Below are 8,479 nucleotides of genomic sequence, written 5' to 3'. Positions count from 1 at the left end.
GCTGGGTCAGCCTGGAGAAGAGAAGGCTCCTGAAGGGGAGACCTCAGAGCAGCTCCAGCGCCTAAAGGGGCTGCAGGAAACCTGGAGAGGGGCTTGGGACAAGGGCCTGTAGGGACAGGCCAAGCGGAATGGCTTTAACCTGCCCGAGGGGAGACTGAAATGAGCTCTTAGGCAGAAGCTCTTCCCTGGGAGGGTGCTGAGGCGCTGGCACAGGGTGCCCAGAGAAGCTGTGGCTGCCCCATCTCTGGCAGTGTTCAAGGCCAGGTTGGACACAGGGGCTTGGAGCAACCTGCTCTAGTGGAAGGGGTCCCTGCCCGTGGCAGGGGTTGGAACTGGGTGAACTTTAAGGTCCCTTCCAACCCAAACCAGGCTGGAATCTCTCCCTCCTGCTCCCTGTCCTCAGGTTCAAGCCTCCTGCTCCCCCATCTGCTCCTTTCATGGCACTCCTGTTCATCGGGCAGCTTCCTCCACGAGCATTCAGACACCATAAAGTGTTTGCTGAGCAGGTGCAAGAAACAAACCCACTTCCTGAGACAGCCTTTATGACTCTGTGCACTTTCTAACCAAAATAGATGCACCAGCTTTCTTGTGCTGGGAGGACTCCGTTGCTCTTCAAAGACGTGGAAGAACAATTGTGTCTCAACAGGAAGTAACAGGAAAAGCGCAATTACCATTTAACAAAGGTGTTTTCACCTTCAGAAACAACTTTTTTACCAAAATATTTCATAGGAAAAATCCAGCATGTAGCCAGAGTGAGAAATTTGTGTAATTCTGACACAATTGTAAGCCATTGACAGACAATTATCTCAGGAACAGTGGTGGGAGGCAACGGGAGTGCTTAAATCCCACTGGAAACGGCACTGGTTCCTAAAATGTCGCAGCAATCACTGCTAGCAGACAAGTCCACGCTTATTTCCACCTAAAGCCAAATCCCACCCCGAACACAGGGTAACGCATTTATTTATTGATGCTCTGTTCACAGAGGGAACTTGGATGGTCTCCCTGCCTCACTGACACGTATGGATATTTTCCACTTACATGCACAAGGCCAAGACTTCATTCCTCGGAACTGGTGACACCAGAATGCTGAACACAAACTGCATCTGTGCTTCCAAACTAAACAACAGCACAATGCCTTCCAGCTGAAGAGCGCTGGCCTGCGCACCGCTGGACTCCTGCCTTCGGTACCAAGGCCAAAAGCTGTGTGAGCTGGTGCAGGTTTCTTGGCGCTTGGTGTGGGTTTATAAAGAAGTTTGCTACGCTGCTGGGGGAACCACTCGACAGCTGCATGTGGAGCATCCGAGCTGATGCGTGGGACAGGCACAGATCTGGACGACGAGTGGCGTTTCTGCGCACACAGAAGAGATGGAGGTAAAACCCTGGGAGCAGTAAGGGACACAGTTTGGGGAGGAGACAGCTTGGACATGAGCTCTGAAAGGTGTTTCAGCCATATCCACTCCTGTCAGGTGTTTCAGAGCAGTACACTTACACTGAAGCTGTACAGATAGCATCAGGTTTTATTGTTCAGAATCAGGTCACAAAGCCCAAGGCTTTTGCTTTTAAATATTAAGAACCAGTACTCCCTAGACCAGCTACATGATCTTCCAGCTAATGTACAGACACAACAGGTTACTGGGGTGGTTTTAAAGCTTAACTTCATGGATAGGGAAGTACATAAGAAAGGTGAGGATATCTGCAGACTGGGCTCTGCCCACGGTGTGTGCTCCACTGCTGGTGTCTCCAAGAAGCCCCATGGATCCCAGCTGCCCACTTGTGCTCCATTCATACACTGCTAAACCTGACCTTCAGCTCCGCCACAGACTGACCTGTAGAAGCCAGGACATGAGGGAATTTTCCTTCCAGGTGAATTTGGTGGAGATATTGAGGCATGGTTCATCTGTTCAATCGTCTCTTCTCACAAATAAGCTGCAATACCTATATACAGCCATATGCAACTTTAATGACTTCAGTCTGCGCCACTATCCACATGCCAAATATACATGCTTACATTGATTTTTACACCTCGCATCACAACCTTTCTACCAGCTTTTCCTTAATTTCACAGGGTAAAGCTTCCCTTAAAAATTAAGCTAACAAAACCCACAGGTTTGTTTGATAATCATTGCACTTCCATCTCAAGAATTGTATACCATTAAAACTGAAAGAAATAGAGAGTCAATGAAATCATACCACCTATGTTCAGCTTTTATTTCTTCTTTCAGCACTACTCCATGATGTTCCAATAGAAAAGCTCACTTAAAACGGAACATAAAGGCTTTTGAGAGCCTCACATCTGCACTGTTCTGTACATACACTGCTTGTTAGCATGTTGTGTGGCAGCAAACCTTGGATTGCTCATGACCCTAAATGTGGGCAGGTTTAGCAATTTGGATAAAGTTCAGCAAGTTTCCCATTGACAATGGTAGGAACAAGTAGGGGGGAAGGAGAATGTGCAAGGCACCCAAAAATGCAGAGCACACTTGCTAAACCTGTGATTGCAGGCAAAGATACTAAAGACTCTATTTAAAACATTTACTTGCATCCTGAAGAGTAACTGGTTGACGTAAATAGCAGGTTTTGAAAAGAAAGGGTAGCAGTCGTGCTTAGCTTCTGCCAGTGCAAGTCTATTCTGGAACACACTGAACGATGAATAACATCACAGAAAATCTCTACATGTGTGGCTCATTTCAGTGCCAAATTGCAGTCTGAAGACTTAAAACTAATCAACAAACTATGAGAAACCTCACTTACGACTGAAGGCCCTGATTTCACTTACACCAACATGATGCAACTGATTTCAGTAGAGTACTTCTTATTTACATACAAACTTCAAATCTGAGACGCTAACAATGAGGAGAGAGCTTCAAAATAGGAAACTCCCATCTGCTACACAGAAGCACCTTTAGAATCTGAATTTAGACTTGCAAAGTTTATTTTCCAGTTATACTGCATGTTCCCAAAGTACTCCAAAAACAAGGCATTGCGTAGGAGTTACTATATACACTGAAGGGAGGTTCACACACCTTGGTTTATGTTACACTGCAGCCACTGTTCTGGAAGTGGCATTCACACCAGTAAATGGTGTTTCTGCCATCAAGTTTCCTTCAGACAGTCCCCCAAGAACAGCTCCACCTCCTACCAGAGCTGCAGCAGTAAGAGGTACCGATTCAATGTGTTCTGCAGCCACCCTGTCACTCCTGTCCCATCTGGACACGTCCCCTGGGTCCCTCAACTCAGTACCAGACTTGCAGCACTGCTGTCCCCAGCACCTCTTTCTTTGCCAGGACATGTCGTAGAAGAGATGCTAGGAAGACACAAAGCCCCCATGAGAAGCCTGAATACACCAATGGGATATAAAAGCCCATGCACTGGGATTTCTGCTTGTTCTGCCAAAACCTGAGCATCTTTGTTGAGAAATGCCTTATTCATTTTTTCCTTCTAACAATCTTGGCTCATAGCTGGCAGTGAGGTTTCACAAGCTGAAAAGACAGAACAAGATGTTTAAGCCTCCTCAAAAAAATCTCCAAAGTAAATGAGTATGCTTTTGGCCGGACTGATTTCTAGGAAGATTAGTTTTCACTTAACACCCAAGGACTAACCACTTCATCCTCACTTCTGTCAGATGCAGAAAGCAATGCCAAGCATTACTATGATTTTACAGCTTTCAAAGGACTTTTTGAGTATGAGCAATGGGTCAGCATTTTGCTCAAATACATTTTTATATGAATTTAAGCAGCAAGTGATCTGTTAATACACATACTGCAGCGGAGCAAAGTTAGCCTCATCTGATGTGACATTATAGGTAACAGCAGAAAATACAACTAGATGCTACACTGCAAAGTGGGTTCTAGCCAGAATATATTTAAAGCTGTAAGAATATGTGCATAATAATCATTAACTGTTCTGAGCATCATAGGTTCAGTAAGTAAAACCAGGTTTCAAACTTCATGAACATTCATTTTAGTGTTCATGATGGGCTGGCATTTAGCTTTAAAGCTTTTGCTTCCACATCAGCCAGTGCTCTAGGTTCTAGTATCATGAACCTAAAGAGACTCAGATATTTGTACTGAAATCTAAATATTTTAGCTTCTATGTTTTCACAGTTTAAACACAAAGAAATCAGTGACAGGCTTGCTGCTAGAATATAATTCAGTGTGGTTAAGCCTACTCCTTTTGGAGAAAACACCATGATTTGATGTTGTTAAGATCTGGTTGTTTGAGTTTTTTCAGTTCAAAGCCATTTTTAGTTTCAAATCCAGTTTGGCAAGTCTTAGCTAAACACATTTACTAGCTGAAGATTCACAAACACCAAAGTACAAGAGCAGATAAAAAACCATGGGTTTAATCTTTTAATAAGATAACACAGAGAGAAAACATAAACATAACCCTCCCCCTGAGGTACACAGCATAAAACAGCTTTGAAGAGAACTCAGATAGAAAACTATATGCTATTTCAGGCTTGCCTAAATAAATCAGGGGAGTTTGTCCAGCACCCCTCACTTTGAACTCCGAGAAGGCTCTGACTCACTCTTCTGTAATACTTTCTAGCATGAAGAGGTTCACAGGGTCAACTTTTATCCCTAATCTTGTGGAACATTCCTCAATACCTCCAATTCCAGCAGATTTATGCTTGCCAAAGTACAGGCTCCAACACTCCAGCAGTGACATCTGAACATGTAGAAACTGAGTTTCAGGCCAAGTAATTCCAACAGCAATCCTACCTTCTGCTAGTTACACCCAGACCTTTTCATAAATCGCACTAAGCAAAACCTATGGGTTTCAAAGCTTCTATTTAAGTGGGTGAATTTCTTTAAAACAAAGTTTTATGTTCTTCTTTACGTATGTGAAGAAGTAAAAATGTTTCATTAGGTTAGCATTAAATGCATATTTAAGTTGGATAGAAACCTTATTGCTAAAGCAATATTGCTTAAGCTTCTTCAACTTTGTTCTGTAACAAAGAATTAAGGTGAAGGATTTTCTGTTTTCCTTTTGTATTGCCTTTAAATAGCAAGAAAAAGGCAAATGTCTCCTTTTTTTTTACCCACCAGGATGCCTGTAGCTTTCAGAAAATAAAATAGCACCATGAATTAAAACTTGACATGAAGAAACACGGTTTTCAATAACCAATTTCACAGCAATAAAAACCTTCACTTGCTAGAACAATTCATGTATTCAACTAGAAATGAATTGAGAAATCATCATCAAACCCTTGAAAGCATTCTAAGCCCCCCTGGACCACACATAGTTAGGACTGATTGGAGGATGCTCTAAAGACATCTCAGGTTTTGGGAATTATGTCCAGGCTGGCATGAATCTGAGGATACGAAACAAAAAAGGTACTTAACAAATGCTTTCAACATGCATCAACATCTAGGTATTAAAACATGCTTAAGAGTACAGCAATCAAAAGGGCTTTTTTCAATACAGAGGGATATTAAAAATGATACCTGAGGTTAGTGTGTGTTTCTGCTAAGAACCAGACGCAAATGCTTCTTGTGCATGAAAAGTAAGTAAAACTCTGTTGACTAGAAACACACATAATTCAAGTGAGAAATACAGCAAAACAGACAGGGTACAGAGATGTACAGCCTTGTCAATAACGGAACCACAACACAATATATGTATATTGCAACACCCATATGCATTTTCTACAATTAAAAATAGATACGAGGCAATGCTTGTTTCTACAGCCTTAGTAAACCAAGATTTGGCCATATTAAGACACTTCCACCAAGGCTGCATCTTGCCTTCCTTCCATCTAGAAGTGGCATAGACAGAGACTCTAGCAATACCTTCCAGTACGATTTTAATGTAGAAGCATTTCAGTGGGACATCAGTTTTCTAACCTATGGAGCTTGTCAGACACTTGTTGCTAGATGCTGTGACCTTGTAAAATGTATTTAAAGCATCGTATCACACACCTGTCCAACTTCCCATGTATACATCTTGCGGAGGACAGGTTCTACAGTGCTTCTTAAAAGGCCATAAGGCAAAAGGATGCTGGAAAAAACGCCCTTGGAAATCAATGAGAACACAGCATCACCCTGTATACTGGCCTTAAATCTACAAAATGCAACATACATTCAGCAATATACGTTGGCTCTCTGACCTCAGGTATTGCCCATTTCAAAACCCATCAGCAATACATATGATCAGCTGTCATACTTCTAGAACAAGGTCCTGTTACATGGATACTGCAAGTTCATAGTTATTTGCTCACTTCTGAAAATGTTCCTTTTAAGTGATTTGAGAGATGTTTCATGGACTTTTATATCCTTATTCCATGGAATACACAAACCCGTAGGAGGCAAGATTCATTTAAAAATAGTATTCTAGAAATACACATTTTCTTAGTCTGTCTGAAATTAGCCACAAATATAAGAGAAATTTCTCCTACACACAAACAGCATATCCCTGTAACTGAAAAAAGCCCTAATTCATAGTAAGATATTAAGAGTTCAGAAAATACTGTTGGACCTCAGCTCTGAGTATCTGCTACCACACAGAACAGATTTATTCTCTATAGAGCACAAAGCAAGCAGCAAGGCATAAATGTCTCCAGCCTGTGACTGTACAACAGGGATCCAGTGCGGAGCTGTAGCATGTCAACGGCAGCTTCAAGCTTCCATTCTTCTGGTCCAAGGTGTATTCAGGTTGCCTCCTTGTGCTTTCAGGTCCCAGTAAACCTCGAGGAGAAATGGTTTTAAAGGTATATTGGAAAATTAAATGGCCCTTTTAATACCCAAGAAGGTTATTTTCCCTGCAGTCAGTATCTGAGTTGAAGATTTGAACTAAGCTACACTTAAAATTGGTCTTTCCCATCAACACTTGATAACTCAACATTAAAGGAAACCATTTGTGGAATAAAAAGATCCCCTTCATTGGAAGGACCAAAGAAACTATTGAGTGTCCTTCATGTAGCAGCAAGCCAGTAGTAATTCTCCATTTATTAAGGTCAAAGAATGAGCTACTCAAATGGAAGAGAGCAGCTTTTCATCATCACCTGTGGTATTTAAACTTCTACAGAGCTGGCTCCAGTAAGTCAATTCCCATCTAGGAAATGTGTTACTCACTGTTTCATGTGGCAGGCTTGTGATTCTTGTTCAATTCCTACCACCCCTGCTCCAGAAATTACACATTTAAAGACTGGGACGACATTCAACAAGCAGCTGTGTGTACGGCAAACTACTTAATCTACACAAACAAAAGGGTCAATAAAGGCAAACAATTGAATGCCAAGCTAAGAGGTCTGAATTAAACAGAGGTCTACAAATTCAGATGATTGATACAATTTGCTCCTTTAAGTTTTCTTTACTTGTTCAGTAAACTTCAGTATTACAACCTGGCCCTTAAACGTGTATTATCCTCAGAAACAAAAAAGCAAATGGCCAGAGATTGTGTCTTCTGTCATTTGAAAGCTACATTATTTTAAGTGAGGAGCAAAAGCAAGCTTGTGTCTGAGCAGTCACAATCCTCTGGATACTGCTGAGGTACCCGCACAAGCCTGTTGCGATTTTCACATTTGACAATGCAACTTGGCACTGATACTGCTGGTGCATGTGTACTATCTAGTCTCCCCATTTTCCCCTTTCCTCTTTTTCCCTTCCCTGCAAGCAGCTGGGAAAGACAGCTGCTGAGTACCTGGGATCAGTGAGAACTTGAGTTCATGCAAAGAACAGCAACTGACCCCTTGTTGAGTATTTTCCAAGGGAAATACTCAAGTGCTATCCCCATCTCTACAGCACAGTCAGTTTACACTGGAGTTCCCAACACAACTCCATTAAGTGTCTTTCTTCTAAACAAAACAAATCCTGTCTCTTACTGACAGCTTGAATAACTACAATACAAGGTAAAGCAATGTTTCTTCCCACAACATAGCAGCAATACTTTAACCAGTAAGACTCAGATCAGCTCTGATCAAAGAACGAGTGGCAGTGTATTTAAAAGCAAAAATAACTTGTATTCAAATAATCATTAGATGTCAAATTAACTTTGAGTCATTGCCCTTTACATGTCAGTGTAAAGATGTCAAAGATGACAACCAGTGTTCTCTCCTCAACATAATGTCCTGTTTCTTTTTAAAGTAAAATATTCAGTAAACACTTCACCATTTTCCTTGAAGTGCTGGTAAAAGGGGAAGGAGGGATTTTATCCATGTGATACTGAAAAAGACCCACAATTCCCTTTTAATTCTTTTTTAAGTCAACTGGATTCACAAAAGTTGGTTGAAATGAAACACAACAAAGACCTTCCCAGCAGCTATTACCTTGCAGCTGCCTTTTTAACAGGAACATTATTACACAGTGAAACCCTTCAACCTACCAGCGTCGAACGGAACATATGATCAGAACAAACCAATTCGCAGCTTCAAAAGCACAACTTCCTTTTGCTATTACAGCAACAATCCAGATCCCAAACCACATCTATATAGAAAGATTCCAGCTGGGACAAGGCAGGTCTTCACAAACCCCATCCCTTT

The sequence above is a fragment of the Psittacula echo genome (assembly GCF_963264785.1).
Source record: "Psittacula echo genome assembly, chromosome: 6".
Classification (NCBI taxonomy): Eukaryota; Metazoa; Chordata; class Aves; order Psittaciformes; family Psittacidae; genus Psittacula; species Psittacula echo.
This window is presented reverse-complemented; position numbering follows the sequence as displayed.